At 57.1% G+C, this 20121-nt stretch overlaps 1 protein-coding gene across 5 annotated transcripts in view; it reads right to left on the bottom strand.

Moving 5' to 3' along the window:
- ZMIZ1 (zinc finger MIZ-type containing 1) overlaps positions 1 to 20121 on the bottom strand; it is a 234133-nt gene extending 214012 nt beyond the window's left edge. For 4 of the 5 annotated variants that reach the window (XM_053909626.1, XM_053909630.1, XM_053909628.1 and 1 more), the window contains exon 1: positions 19805 to 20118. The gene's annotated coding sequence lies outside the window, so the exon portion shown is untranslated. Of the gene's footprint in view, positions 1 to 19804 lie in introns of all 5 variants that reach the window. The other variant, XM_053909631.1, reaches the window with a different exon arrangement.

Here is a 20121-nt window from a genome sequence, read left to right as displayed (position 1 = left end):
CCCCCAATCCCCGCACCCCCCCCCCCCATGGCTACCTGGCTTCTGTCCGATTCAACATCGCAGTCCTTGAGGGTTCCTAGGCCCTAGGTTTCAGGGCCCAGGAAGAGGGGTCTGCTGCTTCCCCTAGAAGGAGGCGGGGACTCCAACAGCATGGGGCCAAAACTAGCCCAGAGGAAATCAGAGAAGACAAGAAATAACCTCGGCCAAGTTCATCTCAGAGAAAGAGAGTAAGCAATGCGCCCGCCCACAGCGCTGGGTTCCTGGGGGGTAGGGGGGCTGCATCTCTCTTTCTCTGTTGATGGTCCTCCATCTGTGTTTACACAAGTGCCAAGGGTATATTTCCTCCGCTGAAGCAGGATCTGGCCTCAGCTACGGGGGGGGGGGGGGGGGGGAAGGGGGGGTTGCGGGCGGGGGGGTGGTGGGTGGGGATCCAATGTGCTGATGTTCTAGCCATGGACCACGTAGGTGCTCTCCTCGGAGGCAATGAACTCTGCCGGCTGCTCAGGGCTTTGCGGCTACCTGTCCACCTCCCCCATGAGGCACCGGACCAGGCACCTGCCAGGCTCTCCAGTCAGAGGCAGGGGCTGGCAACCGTGCCCGTAAGGTTTCTCATCTGCACCAACAGGCATGGAGTGAAAAAGAAAAATTGAAAAGAGGCCATAAGCAGGGGGAAAGAGACCAGATTTCCCCTCAGTAGCTGTGGGGCCTAAAGCAGCTAGACTCCTCTGAGCTCCAGATTCCTCCTCGTTAAAATGGGGCTAACACCCCCCACTTCTGAGGACTGTTGTGACAATCTCAAGACTCCCAAAGAACCGTGCCTGGTGCACATGGGGGTTCCCAAGGACATGAGCTTTGCCTCAGGTGAGTGTGGGATGAAATGCATCTGTAGGGGGACAGCCAAATAGAAGCTCTGATCACAGTCCTGGCATAGCAAATTCACCTGCTTGTGGCCCACCCACCCTCCTTGGGTCCCAGGAAGCTGCCCGTATTGAGGTAGAGACTCAAAAATGGGAGGGACGATAGTCAGGTCGGCTTGAGGCACCCAAACCTCCTGCAGCCTCCCCTCTGCTTCTGACAAAGACCGGAGGGGCCGAGTCCCAGGCAAGGTCTGTGGAGACTCTCAAGTGTCCTTCTCTGTCACCCTCAGGCTGACACCTGGCAACTCCCAGCTCGGCAAAATGCCGTGCTGTGCCTCTAACAGATATAGCACGGGGCTGTGCCTAGGCAGGCCTGAACACCCATGTTTACCCAACAGAAGGGTGGCCCTCTCTCCAGCCCTCCCCCAGCAGCACGGTAGGCTGGAGCCCATTTACCCGCAGACTCGCCTGGTGCGTGGGCAGTGCATGTGAGGCTCCAGCCCCCCGCCCTGCCCAGGGGGTCTTGCCCAAGAGGCCCTGCGGCCCGGCCAGGCGGCTGCTGCTGAGTTTTTCCTCCCAGGAAGCTGAGCTGAGTAGGGCAGCAACGTGGGCACAGCCAACTCCCAGGCAGCCTTAGACCCTGGCAGTTTGGCATAAGACAATCAGGACCAGGAGACATTTCTGGGAGCCTGGCCCAGCCTGGTTACTCCTCTGGCTCTAACTGGAGATGGGGAGGGAAAGAGAAGGGGCCGAGGGTCAGACCATGTAAATGGGGCAGCTGTGACTCCAGGGCTGAAATTATTCAATTCTTTCTCAACCAAGGTGTGCAAGTCACTTGAAAGGCACCTTCCTAGAGTGCAAATACATACGTGTGTGTGTGTGTATACGTATGTGTGTGTGTGTGTGTGTGTATATACGTATGTGTGTGTGTGTATATACATATATATATGTGTGTGTGTGTATACGTATATATATATGTATGTGTGTGTGTGTGTGTGTGTGTGTATATATATATACACATTCCGCACCCCCCCCAAACCCACAAAACCTACCAATTCTGTGTAAAGGGTAGCCATCTTCTATTCATTCACTTATTCAGCAAGCATTCTGGAATGTTTGCAAGAGCCAAGTGTGGTGCTGGGTGTCAGGGAGCCACAGCACGCCTCCGGCTGGGGTACCCTGACAGTAGCTACAGTCCTGCCGGGTTAGGGCTGCAACAGTGGTCAGAAAACAGTGCTAGAGGAACTAGGGCAAAGGTGAGGGACCGGTCCACTCGATCTGGCAGGTGTACAAGGGCTAGCCAAGACCCGAGCAGGGCTTTGCAGGATGCCTAGGAGTTCCCAAGGCAGACAGGGCAGAGTACAGAATGTGCAACACACACACAAGTGAAAGTTCAGCTGGGGCCAGAGACTGTAGGGCCCTGAGTGCCAGGCTGCGGGTGGTAGGGAGCCATGAAGGAGTTTCAGGTAGCATGGAGAAGGTAACAAGATCATAGGGACCTTTTATTAAGGTCACACTTGTGGCCAAGTAGAGAAAAGAGGAGGCTGGAGGTAGATACCTGAGGGAGAAGCCTGCTCCATGGGGGTGGGGAGGACGGACAGCTTTAGAAACACCTGGAAGGTGGAGTCTAGAGGCTTCAGTTCCCTGGTGACATACTCCCACAGGCCAGGCTCTGGGCAGGGCGTGGAAACCCAGTGTTACAGGTTGCAGTCCTGGGAGGAGTCAAGGGTGAGCCCAAGTTTCAGTAGGGGCAATAGGCCAATGGCAGTCCAACTCTTAATCCTCACAGGGCTTTATGAGAATTAGAACAAGGCTCCTCTTCCTCAAAAGATTTTACCACCATCCACCAGAAATTTATCTAGTAAATGTACAATGGAGGGGGGGCTACAATACATGTGTCCCTAAGTTGTGCAGTATGCAACGTGCACTACTGCACATGGTGGGTCCGGCAGATGCAATGCCACCGAGCAACCACTGGAAAGATGGGGTGTCAGAGGCCCGGGGACCAGGCAGATAAAATGGATAAAACCTAATACGCAAAAGAAAAAACAGAACAAAGCAAAGAACAACCAAAGCGGAATGTTTACTAACCCTCCCTGCCTCTTTGGCATGAGAAATCTCAAGAAAACGAGAGGCAGAATTATTTACTCTACAGAGTCCCAAAAAGAAAAAGTAGCTGTTCAAACAAGGCAAATAGAGGAAATGTAAAAACACAAGTCAGAAAGCACCAGTTTTGAAAGATGGGGATTCACCAAAAGTATATAAAACCAGTCCTGGCCTTAGAGCTTAGTAGAAAATGATTTTTTAAAAAAAGATCCTTTCTACTGAGCAAAACTCCCAACAAGTGAACATAGCAGAGTGAGACCCCTGTGCTAAGAAAATTGGAACTATCTGGCTAGATGAGGCTTTCCATTCTATCATCCACCTAGCCGCTATGGAACACTTTCTCTGCCCCAGGCCCTCTGGGGATATAGGACTAAGACCCAGCCAGTGCCCTCACAGAGGGGACAGTCCAGTGGGGGAGTATACAGAGGGCTGGCGGAGTACAAAGGGAAACATCTGAGGCCCCCGGGGGGAGGCGAGGATAAGACAGAGGCTTGCCAGGAAGGAGGGGCCGGGTGACTCAGTGCACCACCATCCACACAGTGAAGTCCAAAGCCATGTGGCCAGATGGCAATTCCTCTGTTTAAAAAAAGTGAGAACTTTTTGAGCAGAGGTGCGATAAACAATATTCAATCTTGGGGGGCTGATGTAGGGAGCCTTGCTTATTTTTGGAGGGAAAAATGCTCAAACAGGCTTCTGAAAGGTGTCTTGGCTAGAAGGAGCTTCAATCCACAGATGGAGAAACCGAGGGCAGAGAGAAGCAGGCCTTGACCATGGGTGAGATGGGAAATGGGTCTTCAGGCCCTGAGCAGGGCCCCTTCTAGGGCCCAGGACTGCCCTGGGGGTGTTACTCAGCCCAACAGCAGACGGCACCGGGAACGCCGGTAGACAGGGAAGCACATTCTGACGGCTACATGGTTCCTGACCACTGGGAACTGCCCAGAGACTGGGCAGCGGTCGCGGGGGTGGGGTGGGGTGGGGTGGGGTGGGTACTTCTCATATGTAGCGCCAGATTCTCATCCTGAAAAGGCTCAGGCTTTCACTTCCCGAAAAAGATGTTCAAAGGGGCGTCCCTCTGGCTGAGGCCTGTGCCTGCCTCCAGCTGGCAATCCTATCCAGTGTTTTTATTAGGCACAAACTGCCTTCCTCAGTCTCCCCTCCTGGCAGCCCCTGGGAGGTGAGCACTTGCCACCCATTTTACGGATGAGCAAGCAGGTCCAGAGAGCCCAGAGGCCCTCTCATCCCAGGTCACTCCCTTTCTGGGCCTGATGGGGAAGGCTGAACCACTCCGAAGTGCCAGGCAGGTGTTGGGGCTGGGGCGGGGATGCTACCAGGGTAAGCAAGGGAGAGAGAGGAGACATGGCAAGAAGGCACTGCCCACCCACTCCACCCCGCCACTGTGGGCAGCTTCTGGGGCCACTCCAGCCCTCTGCTCACACTAGAATGCGGAGGGCACAGCTTTCAGCCGAAGCAAGGCCCACCTGTCGCACACTGGCTCTGGCCACTTTCAAGGTGAGGGAAGGAGACCAGGGGCCTGCGCAGGTTCAGACCGGAGTGAGCTGGCCTGGCCTCTCCCCTACCACCCACCTTCCTGCTCCCCCTGCTGCCACCCTGGAAACAAGACTTCCCTCTTTGTGCCTCTGCAGGTCACAAGAGTTCCAGGTTTAGTTATCAAAGGCCACCTGGCTGCTGAAACTCTGGGATTCTGGAAGTGTCTGACTCAGGCAGGTAACTTTTTAGAGGAGAGAGGTGAACCAAATGGGGAGACTGAGGCCCAAAGAGGGGCCCCAAAGGGCCCACCTGTAGTTACGTGGCAGGAGTGAAGGCACAGGGATATGGAACGTTAGAAATGGCCTTCGAGATCCAAGCAACCCCCATGCTCCCATGCTATTGATGGGTAAACTGAGGCCCAGGGATGGGAAAGGACCCGCCTGAGGTGACTCTGAGTCCATAAGAACCCTAGAATGGTCATCCTGGGTTGATCCCATGGGACCAAAACACAGCTGCCCTCTGTGACCCCAACCTCAAAAGTCAGGGAAGTTGCAACACTTCCTTGTCTCCATAGCAACTAGCTTCTGCTCCAGGAATACACTGAAATGTTTTTGTTCCCTCCTCTGTGCCGGCCCCGGGCCAGGCTGTGAGGACACAGAGCGGAAAGAGGGGGTGTGAAGGGAAGCACAGCCCCAGCCCCAATGGCGGTTGGTCGCAGGCAATCGAGTGCAGCAGGGAGAGGAACAGGAGAAATTTCAGTGGAGGAAGAAATCCCCGGGGTCCGAGAGTGTCGGGGAAGGGAGTTCAGAGGTGCGGCTTTTGAGCTGGGCTCTTAAGGATACGTAGGAGTTCTTCACATAGAATTGTGGGGGTGGAGGAACTGACACAGGCCCTGGCCGCAGCACTTGAGGGTGACGTCGTGTTACAAAGTGGCAGTGCACAGAGCAGAGGACACAAAAGTGTAGCAGATGAGTGGAAAAGAATGGAGAGCCGATGATGAATGGCGAAATTACAGTGCCGACTAGGGTGCACGGAACACCTCGCCACGCCTCTACTGTTCCTCCTGTTAAATGGACTCCTTATGGAGGAGTAGTTTATGGTCCAGGAGAGGTGACAGCATAAAAGGAAAAGTACTTAGAGGCACAGGACTTGGAGCCCTCAGCCAGCTGTCCAGCCTCAGCCACTCAGTCCGCTTTGTGGAGGAGGGGCAGGCATTGCCAATGGGCCTCTGGGCATGACCTTGGTCAACCTTCCAAATACATCCAGGACCTGACCTTGTCTCACTACCTCCACTGACCGCTCTGGTCTAAGCCACCAGCATCCACACCTGGGTCACTGTAAAAGTCGCCCAGCTGGTCTCCTCATTTCCACCCTTGTCCCCTATAGTTTATTCTTGGTTCACTAGCCAGAGGGATCCTCTTAGAGAGCATATCAGATAGTCTCGGTCCTTTAATTAAAATCCTCCAGTGGCTTCCGAATTACTGAGCATGAAGTCAGAAGCCCTTCCCATGTTCCGAAAGGCCTCCTGTGATGACTCCCTGACCACTTCGTTAACTTCCTCTCCTATCTTCCACCTTCTCCCGCACCATATGCCCGCACTGGCCTCCCTGCCTTTCTTAGATCATGCCAAACACACTCCGGCCACCGGGCCTTTGCACATGTTTCTCCTGCTGTCTGGCATGCCCTTCTCCCAAATGTCCATGGGTTCACTCTCTTGCCTCCCTGAGGCATCTGCTCAAATGTGACCTCTTCAGAGAAGCCTTCCGTGATCACTCCATCTAAAGAAGCCCAATCCCCCACCCATTTCCTCACATCACCTTCTCCTGATTTGTTCTTCGTCAAAATATTTCTTATAGCTCAGAATGACAGCATACATGAAGTTGTTGACTCATTGACTGTCTCACCTATAACAATGTAAGCAAGGCCTCTGTCAAGTTCACCACTGTATCCCCAGGGCCTGGAACAGTGCCTGGCATATAGTAGGTGTTCAACAAACTTGATGAATGAATAAGTAATCTTTCTTGGGGGGCTGGGCAAGGGGAGGCACAGAAGGATCCCAGGCTCTGCTCTCCCAGGGGCAGAACACTGGGGGCTCCAGAGGAGCCAGGAAACCTTACTCTCAGGCTGGCAGGAACCCACCAGCAGGAACCATGTGCTGCCTCCCCACCCCCCCTCCCAGGTGCACTGGCTCCCCAGATCTGGCAGGGAGGCAGGGCCTGGCCCAAGGGCCTGGAAGCACCCTGCAGGAAAAGCAGCAGTTACTATTACCAGTGTCCCTATTCCAGATCCTCTTGGCCTGGGCAGCCTCAGGACTCAGCCTCGGGGAGGCAGGAGATGGAAGGAGGCCAGGCTGGCTGGGGGCAGGGAAGGAGTTAGTATCTTGCTGATTTTGCAGCTAGCTTCCTTCCTTCTCTGAGCCTCACCTCCCTAATCTGAGAAACGGGAATGAGAAGGGGATGAGATAAGTTGGTTGCCCAGGTCCCTCCTGTTCCAACAGTCTGGGCATCTTTGGGTTTTCAGAGCCATGGGGGGTTTGCGGGGGGGGGGGGGTCACACCAGGTTGAAACTAGAGCCACATATTCAAGCCATGTGTCCCAGGCCAGGGTGACATCTTGCAGCCAGCTGGGTCAGATACCTAGGTGAGGGGTCTCGGGTGGGCTTCTGGAGACTCTATTTCCACCCAAGGTAACAGCCGGCAGGGTGCAAACTAGCCCTGTCTGAGGCAGGAAGTCAAGGCAAGCGCCCTGTTACAGGGCAGCGGCCCCAGGCAGGGGTGCCAGGCTGGGGGAGCCGGTTGTCTCATGGAGGTCCCAGGGAACACCTGCTTGCCCCCAGGGCCAGCGGTTCTGGTGAGCACGGCCAAAGGCATAAGGCCCAGGAGCTTTGTGAGACGAAGACGGTAAGTCCCTGGCAAGCCAGATGCCACAGCCATGGAGGGATCTCCCCCTGGGTGTCTCTAGCCAGGGGTTTCTGTCAAGTGACAGGGACAGGGGGCAGGCACTGGCTGATGGGCAGGATGCCTGGAGTTTTGCTTTAGCTCTGCCACGAACTTGCCCTGTGACCTTGGGGAGGCCTCTGTCCCCTCTGGGGTCAGACTCAGCAGCTAAATGAGAGGGTTGGCCTGGATGACCTCCGGGGCCTTTCTGTGCTGACGTTATTGTCCCCACACACGGTAACAAAACATCACGCTCCCTGATGCTGTGACACGGTACAGCATGCGAAACGCCGGCCCTCCCCTCTGACTCTTGGGACAGCCCCAGGGGAGACTGTCGGTAGGAAGCCGTGCCGGGAGTTCTGACTCCAAATCCAGGGCCCTCTGCCACACCAGGTCTCTGGGGCGTCAGGACACTTAGGCAGAAGGGAGCAGAGCTGGGCAGACCGGGACTCAGTAAGAAGGCAGGTGGGGGCAGAAAGGGGAGCCTTTCTCATAGCCACCACCCCTCCTCCAGCTACTCTCCCAGGCTCCATGGGAGGCGAGCGTGCCGGGAGAGACTACAAGATAGACATGCTTCTGGAATCATGTGGCCTGCCTGACCCTGCTTGAAGAGCTGCTGCCAGGCCACCTTCTCACCCTCAGACCCCAAGGAGCCACTGCTGGGGCCTCCCCAGCCTATTTCCATGTCTCATGACCTGCGTCAGACCATTTCCAGGTCAGGCCTGAGGTCTCCAAGCAGCCCAGGCTCTTAAACAGCGAAACGGATAATGAGGAGGCCCGGGGAATAGAAGGCTACCTCTTCCAGGAAGCCCACTCTGCCCACTCCAGCCTTGGACTCAGCCTAGAGAGGTGAGATCTCTGACGTAGCATATGGGAGGGAGTTCACAAGAACTGAATTCACCCTATTCTGTGTGGTCCAGAGATGAGCACTGGGTCCTGGGAGGAGGTGTCCTTCCACATAAGATGGAGCTTCCTAGGTGAAGGGAGCCGCTGAGAGTCAAGGAGCAGCCTGCCCCTGGAGGTGTGCAAGCCCACACCCGAAGGTGCTCTGTGGGGATGCTGCGGGGGTGGCATCCGTGGGACAGGTTATCAGACGAGGTGGCTGCCAAGCTCCCTGAAGTCTTGAGGATGCGAGGCCCCAAGAATACCAGGTACAGTAGTGTCTGGAGCCCTTGTCAGGGGAGGCGAAGGAGGCACTGGCCCGGCTGCCTCTGGGGAGCCGGCTAGGAGGGCAGCCAGCCACCAGGCAGACAGCTTCGAGAATCCTGGGGCCCTCAAGGATTCGAAACCCCGAAGCGGCTCCGCTCCTTCTGCCTAAAGGGAACGCCCTGCAGCTGAAGGACACATGTCAAACTGATGCCATCAGCTCAGGCTGAGGTGAAAGGATCAGAAAGCTGTCCTCCTGCAGAAGATACATCAATGCCGAACTCACAGCTTCGAGGAAGCTCCTTTCTCAGCCACGGCCCCATCACCCAATACCAGGCAAGAAATCACACCTGAGATGTCCTCTATTTTTCCAGGATGGGATGCACGAAGGGGTCCCGGAGCTCAGGAGGGCTGAGCAATTCAGGTAGGGAGGTGGAAGGCCAAGGAGTTCCCCAACGTGCTCACCGCCAGCCACAGAGGCCACCCTCCAGGGTCCCAGAAAGTCAGGGACACGAGGGCTGTGAGCCAGGGAGGCAGAGTGACTCATCTGTGGTCACGCGGTGGGCTTGCCTGCATGGGAGCCCAACTCGGCCTCGAGCCCTCCCCGGGGCCGCGGGCTGCCTCTCCCCACCAACAGCGGTGAGAATTCATACCAGCAAGGTGCCCTGAAAATATAGAGTGCTTCTCCGTACGTAAATACCAGCGAGCCCTACGGCCCTTGAAGAGAAAACATTAACCCAAGACAGCGGGATAAGTAGGCAGTGCAGACAGCTGGGGTGAACCTGGCCTCCTGAGCCAGAGGAAGTATGCCCTAAACCGGTCTTGCCCAGCCTTCCTAGAAGAGGCGGTGGCAGGGGCAGTGGGCACTTTCACCCTTCACCCAGTCCCTAGCTTTCTGGGGACAACGAATCCCCAAATCCTGGTACACCTCACAGAGGCACTCACAGAGGGCAAGACCAAATGGTGTCATCAGTGAGGTCAGCCAGCACAGGAGGCCGTCCCCTGGGGCCACCCCAGCCCCTGTACCGGGCCTTGTGTCCTGTTGGTGACCTTGGGCGGGTCCCCTGCCCTCCCTTGGTCTTGGTTTCCTCACCCGTACAATGTCAAGCTGGATTGGAAGCCGGTGTCAGAAGCCCAGATGCCCCCACGGCTAGGGTGGTTGACACCAAGGAGTTGGAATGGAAGGGTCTGCGGACAGCAGGTGGGGAAAGACAATGCAGCGGTCCTGTTCCACTCAGGGCCCAGGGTTATTTTAGACCCTTGGATGAAGGCCTTGTTTGTTACACGGCTCTCGGGCGTCCGAACTGACTTAAGGACCTGAATAAAGCCGTGGACCATCGCTCCAGAAAAATACACGCACTTGCAAAAAATACGTGCACCTTGCAGAGGTGCGCACACGGGTTCAGGGGTGCCTGGCCCCCGCGGGCGGAGTTCAAGGCTCTTCCTGCCCTAACAGCTGGCGTGTCTCTGAGGCCCATCTCTAGGGACATGGCAGAGGTCCCACGCCTCTGCCAAGCTGGCCTTGCTTTTGGGACTGCCCAGCCATAGATTTGTGGTCTGGTAACAATAAAAGAAAAGGAGGCCAGTGAAAGTGACAGAGGGCTGCAGGCTTAAGGGGCAGAACTCAGGTGGACGGGCCAAGAAAGCAGGCTGGGGATGGGGGCCGGATCCCGTCCACGTGGAAGCTGCCCTCGACTCCCCCACTTCCCCACTGTGCACGGCCCCTCTGGGAAGGCAGTTCTGCAGCAGGGAAACCAACCAGGGGACCGAGCCATTGACACCAGAGTGGGAGGTGACCGTGCAGCCTGGCATTTCCCAAGACTGGCACTGGTAGCTTCGACACCTATTGTGCATAAAACAGGGAGGCAGGAAGAGGGTCCTACAGTTTGGGAACCTGCTGAATGAGGCCAAAAGGGGGGACAGGGTCCCAGGAGAGGGAGGCTGTGCCCTGCTGTCCTTCCTTTTATGGATTGGGGGTCCTGAGAGCCCACACGGGGGAATGCTGATGTGGTCCTAGCTCATGATTTTCAGGTGGGGAAACTGAGACCCAGAGGGGTCTGCTACTGGCTGAGGTCCCACAGTCAGTTACCATGATTGACAAGGCCCAGTCTCTCCTGCTCTCCTCTTCACACGGCAAGAAACCTGGAGGGAGGTGGCATCACCACTAGCCTCCACTTGCAGGGGAGGAGAGAGAGGTTTTCGGGTCGGAACCCAGACGTAAGTCTCCATCTTAGTAAGTCTCCACACCCTGGCCCCGGCGAGGGGACCAGGCCTTCCTGCTACATTGAATTAAAATGTACTCAATTAAATGCCAGCAATGACCTGCCAGCCCTTCCTGCTACACAGGGGAGACTGCGGATGGTGGCAGGAGGCTGAGGGTCAGGAAGTCTGGGACCCAGGTCCAGCTGTGATTGGTCCTGAGGTACCGGGTGGCATTGAGCCATCCATCTGACTGGAGTCTCCTCGTCTGTAAGTTGGAGACCACACGACACTCATAGCTATGCCGGGCGTGGTGGGAGCCATGGTTATGACAATGACTGAGGCTACTGTTTCTTTGTTTTTTTTTTTAATTTTTAAGAAATGTTTATTTATTTTTGAGAGAGAGAAAGAGACAGCGTGTGAGCAGGGGAGGGGCAGAGAGAGAGGGAGACACAGAACACGAAGCAGGCTCCAGGCTCTGAGCTGTCAGCACAGCTGATGCGGGGCTCAAACTCTGGGACAGCAAGATCATGACCTGAGCCGAAGTCGGATGCTTAACAGACTGAGTCACGCAGGCGCCCCGAGGCTACTGTTTCTTGAGCACTTACTATGTGTCAGGTGCACTCCATCTTCTCAGCCTATGGGGAAGGCAGTATGTTACTTTTATACTATTGAGAAGCCTGTTTTGCCGACATGAAGACCAAAGTTGGAAAAGTTAAACATAACCTGCCCACAGTCATGGGTGCCATAAAGGGTGGAGCTGAAAAACGAATGCAGGCGGTCTGAGGAGAGCCGAAAACAAATTAGTTGCTCAAGAAATACTGGCTATTACGATGTTTCTGGTAGACTTTGGGAAGTTTTTTTGTTTGTTTCATGTTTATTTTTGAGAAAGAGAGAGAAAGAGACAGAGTGAGCAGGGGAGGGGGAGAGAGAGAGGGGGAGAGAGAGAGAGAGAGAGAGAGAGAGAGAGAGAGAGGCACAGAATCGGAAGCAGGCTCTAGGCTCTGAGCTGTCAGCACAGAGCCTGACGCAGGGTTCGAACTCACGAGCCGCGAGATCATGACCTGAGTGGAAGTCGGATGCTTAACTGACTGAGCCGCCCGGGCACCCCTGGGAAATTTTTATAAAGATGTAAACAACAGCAGGAGCACCAAAACATGACGGCAATAGAAAATGCCACCCCTCCCTACCCAGACGACTCAGCCTCCCTGATGTAGGGGAGCCAGCTTGCTGTGTGACCTGAGGCCAGTCCCTTCACCTCTCTGGGCTTTGGGTCTCCTCACCTGCCAAATAAGAAGGTTGGACGGAGACCCTCGAGAAGCCCTCCCCACTTGAAAAGGCCAAGGAAGGGTTTCAGGACCCTTCCCAGAGGTCTCTCTGCCCTATCTGTCCCTCAGCCAGAGGGCTGGCTGGTCACAGCTATGTGCCAGCTTTCCCGGCCTTTGGCCAAGGTCCACCCGGGAGCAGGATGGGGGTTTAGGTAAGTGCTTGTGGACAGGGTGAGGTCGGGGCACGTGGCATTTCCTCCCCTGTCCTGAGCCTGCCGGCTCTTCCTCATGTGCTCTCACCAGGGCCCGATGCAGGTGACTCCCAGGGTGGAGGGAGAGGGCTCCTTCCCTGCTTCCCCATCTGCAGAGGAAGTGTTAGCAGGAACAAGGCAGCAGGCCATTAGCCCTCAAAGGACAAAAGTCGGCACTAGGAGAGCTGGGGGGGTGGGAGTGGGGGACAGACGGAGGGAGCCACTCATCTTCTTGGACTAAATAGGCTTGGGCAGAGGAGAAACTTTGCATCCTCCCTAGAGGCTTTCTATTTTATTTCCCTCAAATCTCCGCTACAACCAGCCTACGGTTACCTTTTAAGAAACACGCTGCCGGGCTGGAATGCTAATACCCATCCCCTTCCAGCTGTGTAGGATCTGGGAGTCCCGTGGAAAAGCCCCTTCCTTATTCCTTACCCCAAGAGCTCTCAGAAATGGACCCTGTCCTCCCCAGGCTCATCTGGGCCCTTCCCAATGAAAGACGGAACAGCATTTATTGATGAGCTCCGAAGCATGGCTCACGGGGCTGCACCGGGCCAACAGTAGATGCTCAAATGTTTAATGAGCTAATGGGCTGGACAGACAGGGTTCCAGGCCTGGCTGTGTCACTAATTCACTGCTGCCCTTGGATACGGCCAATTCTTTCTTTCCACAGTTGAGTTTCCTGGGCTAGAAAAGGAATGGTCAGACTAGGCGACCCATATGGCCCCTCAGGTCTCTACTACGTGCTCAGGGGTGCAAAACACAGAGCCAGGGAGCTTCCAGAACGGCAGGAGGGTTTCAAATACCTCTCCCTGCTGCTTCAGAGCAAAGTGGAGGACAGGATGGGACTGCTGGGTGGGAACCTCCCGGGTAGGGGTTCTGAAGGCATCATAGCCACCCCCACCCCCAACTCCCCCCAAGCACCAACCTCTGTGGGTGGACGAATGAAGTTGTGGGTAATGCAAATGGGGGAAGGGCAGGAGAAAGGATAGGGAGTGGGTGCAGTTTCCATTTAAACCAGACACACACACACACACACAAATTTTTTTTTTTTGCAAGAGCCTTTGAAAGTACAAAGAGATTGTACTCTAACACCACTCCCCCCACCCGTCAGAAGAGCTTTGCCATTTTCTGGCAAAGCAATAATCTGCATTGAATTGGATCCTCCAAGAGATCAAGAATCTGGGATAGGGGAGGAAGAGAAAGCCCCCATGTCTGAGAGCCCTAGGAGAGGCAGGCCTGAGGCCTCAGCAGCAACTCTGGCCATCAGAGGTAGCAGCATATATGTATGTAGGCACGGAGACCCATGCGTGCGTGTGTGCGTGTGTGTGTGTGTGTTGGGGGGTAATGGTCAGACTAGGTGACCCATATGGCCCCCCCCAACTGGGGGGCGGGTAATGCCAACTGGGGAGCAGGCTTTGGGACAAGTGAAACCCCCCCTAGCCCCTATCTTTGGGATCGACTTCTCTGGAGGGTTCATGAGCCGTGTACAATTCCACACCTGTCCTGAAGTCTCCAGGGACAAAGATCACAAAGCCAGACCACAAGACCCAGGCACTCTGCCACTACCAGCCATTGAGGCCCCTGGCTGGTCCCTGCCCCTCTGCAGAATTCTGTTTCCCCATCTATAGAGTGAAGGGTTAGAGCCAGATGATCCTTCAGGGCCATGCCTGCTCGGATACTCCGTGGTGTTGAGATTCTGCAGAAAAGCATAACTAACACCTACCATCACCCAGGCCCCCACCCTGGAGAACTGGAAAAGGAGTCCCCAGTCCCCAGCTGCCTGTCTAAGGCTGGGGCTAGGGCAGAGGGGAGTCCCCACACCGTCTGTCCTCAACAGCCTGCCACGGCTGAAACCTTCAAGTGGTTACAATTACAGCCAGGCTAACAGGATTAGGGGAGCATTGAAATCTAAGAAATCTAATTAGCTCAGACACCCCGGCCTCCCCAGCATGATCCTGCAGTAACCCCAGCAGCTGGGCCTGACAGGCGGGACCCAGGGCCCTCCCAGGCTACAGTCATTACCTGTACAGGTGTGCCAGGCTGGGCCAGGCTTCCTGGGGAGGCGCCAGCTCAGCTTGCCTGGCTGCTCCCTGCTCTGCACCCCACCAGCGGCAGCCTCGTCCTGGGGCGGCAGGCACATGAGCCCCAGAGAACCAGGCATGGGGGCGTGGGCAGCAGGCGGGCCGTGTCAGGGGGTAGAAGGAACCCAAGAGCCCCCACAGGGCGGCCACCCCACACAGCCTGGGGACTGACTCAGCCAGAGGAGGGGCAGGCTGAGTCAACGTCTGTATCTATAGAAACCATCACAGCCCAGGGAAGAGCCTTGGGCCGCCCAGGGACCTGGGGCCTGGAAACATCTCTGCTTCCTGCTCTAGGGCCAGGGATGGGGTTGAAGCCCCACGCACAGACATGTGGGCCCCAGCAGAAGTGGCAGCGTTTGGGGTTCAGAGCAAGCTCCGGCTGCTAAGACACGATGCCAAAGGAAAGGAGCCCAGCCGCTGGGGGCACGGGCTGCGTCCGCCAAAAGGGGGGGGCGGTAGGGGTGGGGGTGGACACAGGTAGGCCCATCCGTGACCCTGCCTATATATGGCTTCTCCTCCTTAACTTCAGCTCCCTAGGCCCCATTCTGCGGCGGTCACACTGACTTCTGCGCCCGTGTCCCTGCCTGGTGGGTGGGCTAGGAAGGTGGCAGCCGTGCAGGCATCTCTGAGGCCCGGGGCTGAGTCCCAGCTTAGCTACAGGTCGCTTTACCTCTCCGCAACTCGGTTTTCGTCTCTGTTAAGTGACGGTAATTCCAAATAGAAGCTAGCTTCCACTGTTGTTGTTGGAGTTCAGTAAATTTGGAGAGTGCTTCTAAATCCACCAAGTGCCATACACAAAGGCGAGGGGCTGTGGTTATTGCTGTCATGCGCCCTGTGGCAGGCAGCCAGCTGGTAGCGGTTAATTATTTATTTGGACTGATCTTCCTGGCCTTACTGGCTACAAGCTCCTAAGGAGCAGGAACCGTCTTACACATTTCTGGGCCCCCCACAGGTCACAATCCTCACACTGTGGGACCCTGAAGACATGTCTGTGGCACCAGCCTGGGCCCCTGCCCCGACCCCAATCCCCAGCGCCATCAGTATGGTCCTGAATCTGTGATCTTCCAGGAAGGAATGAGTCTGTGGTCTGGAGGACCCCCAGCACCTCAAGCCCAAAGTGAAGGTCAGGAGGGGTTGCTTTCCAGAAAGCGTGCCATGTAGCAGAGCACATTAACATAGCTGTCCACTGAAGGCAGCAGCTGTCCAGAGGTGGTAAGCGCCCTGTCACAGGGGGCATGCATGCAAGCCGAGACTGGATAATAAGCTTCCAGGGAAGTAGGCCTGGGGAAGTGGCTTCTAGAAAATGCTTCCAGCACCTCCAATGCGACACCTTTGTGTCCCATTCTGCACCCAGAGCCTGCCAGGACTTCAGAAGACACATGCCAAGGGCTCTAATGCTCACATCTGTCTCATCCTCATAGCAACCCAGGGGGATCAGAGCGCTCCTGCCTTTGAACCCATTTTACAGATTAGAAGACTGAGTGCCAGCAGTGAAGCTACTGGCCCAAAGCAGCCAGCCTCTGGACACCTCTTCCCCTTATCTCCTCAGGCACTGGGAAGACTGCACCAAGGGTCTTCTAGGGTCTCTCTCCAGAGCCTGTGCCTGGGACTGGCTTTCTCAGCCTCTCTTCATCCTCCCTGAGGACAAGACCCAACCTCAGAATCACCCCTAGAGTTTACAGCCCAGGCAGGCTCTGCCTCCCCCCACAGTCAGGGGCTCCAGGGACAAAGAACTTCCCTCTCAGAGGGCGTGGACAGAGGCCACCGTGTCCTGCTGAGAGGTCAGAGCAAGCCACCAGGCAAGGCTGCAGCAGGGTCCAGGGTAATTACTGCAGCCCGGCCTTTGTTGTCCACACAAAACCCAAGGAACCTCATAAAGATGAGGCGGTGATAGGAGCCCGGCAAAAGCCCTCGGGAGCAAAGTTATGAATGAAAACGTAGGGGACCCAGTCACAACCCGGCAGGCCCTGCTTCCTGGTTCCGTGACAGAGTGCCCAGAGAAACTTCCGGAAATTAACTTGTTGATGCCCAAATTTCTTACAGCAATGCCTCACCCCGAGGCGAGGGTCACGGCTGCGTGTTGGACACTGGCCAAGGCCTGAGAATTCAGTATCCGTGGCTTCACACATGGGTACTCTTGTGACACAACTCCCAGGACACAGTAGGCCTCAGAGTGCCTTCCTTCCTTATCTACCCCCCATCTCTGTCAATCAGGGAAAAAGTAAATGTGCAGCTCTGCTCAGTGGGAGCCTTCCCTCTGCAACTTTTTCCAGGATGAGTCACTGGTGGACACCTGTCCTATGTGAGGGCACATCTCTGGGGGCCAGGTATGGAGATAATGTGTAACTGTTGCTAGGGGAGAGTGTGTGTGTGTGTGTGTGTGTGTGTGTGTGTGTGTGTGTGTGTGAGGAACTGTGGTCCTGTGGCCAAACCCCACAGTCTCTGGACCTTTCTTCACTTTGTTCCTGGCTGTGAAAGGAACAAGGATCCTCCTCCCTTTTTTCCTTGGGAGGAAAAAGGGACATATTGTCCCCACAAAGAAGCCAGGAATCCTTCTCTGCAAAGACGGGGCTAGTTATCAAAGCTTCCCAGAAGTCCAGCAATTTCTTACCCCCGACTCTTCTCTGTGAGCCATACCCTGAGTGCCTCCAAACCCCAACCCCAAACCCGTTTAAAAAACTCCTGAAAACTCCCTGCTTCTGCACCACCCCCCCCAGCCCCCGCCCCAGCTACAGTGCCTGCCACCAATTCTCGAAAGTCTGAAGTTTTGAGATTTACATGTGAACACAGCATTTCATAACCTCATGACTTGGGACAAGGAGATGCTTCTGTCCTTTTGGGAGAAAGAAACAAAACCCAACCGAAATCATAAAACTTAGAGGAAAACACCATCTCCCTCCAGATGCATTCCCTTGGCCCCAAAGTCACACGTGCTCTGTGGCAGATAGGGCTTTCAATGTGTCTTTTGTTTGATGCTGGTGTTTCAACATCCTCAACTTGACGACAGAAAGGTCAGTGCAAGGCATGGGGCATTCACAAACCACACCACAAGGGCCAGGCAGAGGGGAAGCAAGGGGCCAGGAATTCGTACTCCCACCCCGCTCCCCCCCCCCCACCACACTCCCACCCTGGATCCCCTCAAAAAGCAGCCAGGACAGAGAAAGCTAGGGGCTGGCCCCCTGTTCTAAACTTCCCTGATAGCTTACAAACAACTTTTAAACTCACGGGACCGTACCAACGCCAGGGAAGTCAAGTCCGAATTCAACGCCAGCCAAGCTGCTCATTCTCCAACCACAGCGCCTGCCTCTTTATCTCTACCTTCAAAAAAACAATAATAAGCAAACGCAGGCACCTCTGGGAACAGCCTCTGGCCTCCTGCCCTGCCCTGTGTAACCAGCCTGTCCTCACACCCACGAGAGAGGAGGAGACAGCCCTAGTTAACCCTCTGGTCTACCAGGCCCTGTTCCCAGGTTGCAGCAGGAAGACAAACTGTTGCTCAAGAAAAGCCTCCAGAAAACCCTTGGCACCCGGAGGCAGATCCCTGCAGCTTCTGCCCAGCGCCAAGCCCAGGGGCTTCCACAGGCAGCTTCTCACTGCCCTCTTAAATCTGCGGGGTTGGGCTCCACTCTCCCATGCCCTGGGCTGTCCACCCAGGGGGCTCCAAACGGCCATGGCAGAGCAGGGAGGAGGAAAAGGCTGGCCGAGCAGTGCCCTCACCCTGCCAGCCCAGCCGCCAGCTTCTTGGAGGACCTCTGAGAGAACATTTGTTTGGGCTGCCAAGTTAAATCTCCCTCCCTCATGTCAAGGCATTGGAAAAGCAGTCAGGGGAGAGGAGAAGGGGGAGAGCTGGGAAGGAGCAGCGGGAGGGAGGGAGGCAGGCAGGCAGGCAGGCAGCTCTCAGAGCCCCAGTTACTCAGGCGCTGCCCAAGGAAGCTTGCGGCTCCCAGGCAGGAGGGGGGGACACCCAAGCAGGGGCCGGGCCACCAGCCCTCCAGGATCAGGCACCGGGTGCTAGTCGCTCTGTGCCCCAGCCTCCGGAGAGGCCCTCGCTCTGTGCCCGGCTAGAGGGGCGAGGTGGGAAGGGAAGGCAGAGGAGGAAAAAGTTTGTGGCAGGTAAAGGGGTAAGCGCTGAGCAGCCCCGCCGTCGGGTTGTCCCCCAGGGAGGGATGGGGTGGGGGGGGGGGGGCCGGGACCGCTGCCCCGGCGCGCTCCCGCCAGCCCGCCCTCCTGCCCGGGTTGTTTACATTCCTGGAGTGTCTTTTAAACCCGGGGCTGAGGCCGACTCCCGGCCTTCTCCGGCGGCTCCGGGGCAGTCTCCCGTGAAAATCTGCTGGCGCACAATGGCCGGGAAGGCGGCCGCCCCTCGCCCGCGCCCCCGCTGCTCCGGGGTGGGGAGCCTGCCCTCCGCACCGCGCCCTCTCCCCGCCCGCCTGGCTTCCTGGACAGATGTCCCCGGCGAGGGGGCGACGCGCGCCCGCTGCCCGCGCCCCAGACGCTGAGGCCGCGCTCCCCACTGTTTTCTCCCCAGCCCAGACGCCAGGAATGTGAAACAAGCTTCCAGAGCCCGCCCCCCACCCCAGCTCCAGCCCCGGCCCGGCCCCCCAACCTCCGCCCCGGCCGGCCTCCCACTCCCCCGGGGCCGCTGCCGCCGCCGGAGACGGAGAGGAAGAAAGAACACGGAGAAATTACTTTCGTATTTGCAGCGCGCGCGCACATACACGCACATCTTCCCTTTGGGTTCCCCTCCTGGCTGGGGCAGCCCCGTCCAGGCCGTGGCCTTAGCGCCCCTCCGGCTTCTAAAGACCTACGGGAAGCCCCTACACACACACACCCCTTGGCGTTCCCCGCCGGTACCGTGCGCCGCGTCTCCCCGGGCAATTCACACACAAACAACTTAACCGCGCCTCCACCTCCCATTTACAAAAGTGTGTGTTTTCCCTGGAAATTCAGATGCACAACTTAACATCACCACCCCTTGCCACCCCGAAATCCAGCGCCGTCTCCGGCGGCTCTCGTACACACGGGCGCACAACTTCGCGTCTCCCCAAACGAGACGTGCGAGACCGAGGTGGTCCTATCCCGGTCCTTCCCTCCCTGACCGAATCCCGGTCCTGCCTGGGTGTACAGAACGAGGGCTGGAGGCGCACCGACAGGAGGCGGGCACAGGGTCCGCGCGCGCACAACCTTACTCACGCCCCGCACACCAGAGGAGCCCCGGCCCCCGCGCGCAGCCCAAGCCGGCTCCGCGCAGCCGGGCGTTCGCCGGTCGCCTGGGCCTCGGCCCCGGGCCGCCAAGGGGAGCGCGGCGGAGCCTGGCCGCCGGCCGTTCGCCCGGCTTGCCTGGTCCCGGCGGACCCTTAAAGGGAAAAACCCCCAACACCCAGCGCCCCACGCTCGCACCCCAAGAGTCCACCGGGAGCGGGAGGAAGGCCCGGGGCCAGCGGGCGCCCTGTTCTGGCCCCAAACTTACCGGGCGCTGCGAGCGCCGCTGCCGCCGCTGGAGGACGCGCCGCTGCCGCCGCGGCCGCTGCCGGGCAGGCCCGGCTCCGGCCGGGAAGAGCGCTGCGAGGGCGCCGAGAACGGCTCCGCTTCGGCTCCTGCTCCGCGCCGACGGAGGCTGGGGTCACCGCGCTGCGCCGGCGCTGCTCGCTCGCTCGGCCGCCGGGTCGCTGCTCGCCCGCCCGCCGCCCGGTCGCCTGCTCTCCCGGGCGCCCGCCGCCGCTCGCTTTTTTAATGTCCACAGACAGTGAAAAGGAACTCGGCGTTAGGGGGTGAGTAAGTGAATCA

The sequence above is a fragment of the Panthera pardus genome, unplaced genomic scaffold (genome assembly GCF_024362965.1).
Source record: "Panthera pardus isolate Hobbes unplaced genomic scaffold, ASM2436296v1 HiC_scaffold_22, whole genome shotgun sequence".
In the NCBI taxonomy this organism is placed as follows: domain Eukaryota; kingdom Metazoa; phylum Chordata; class Mammalia; order Carnivora; family Felidae; genus Panthera; species Panthera pardus.
Note: the sequence above shows the minus strand (reverse complement) of the source record. Positions and strands in the feature narration are given on the sequence as shown.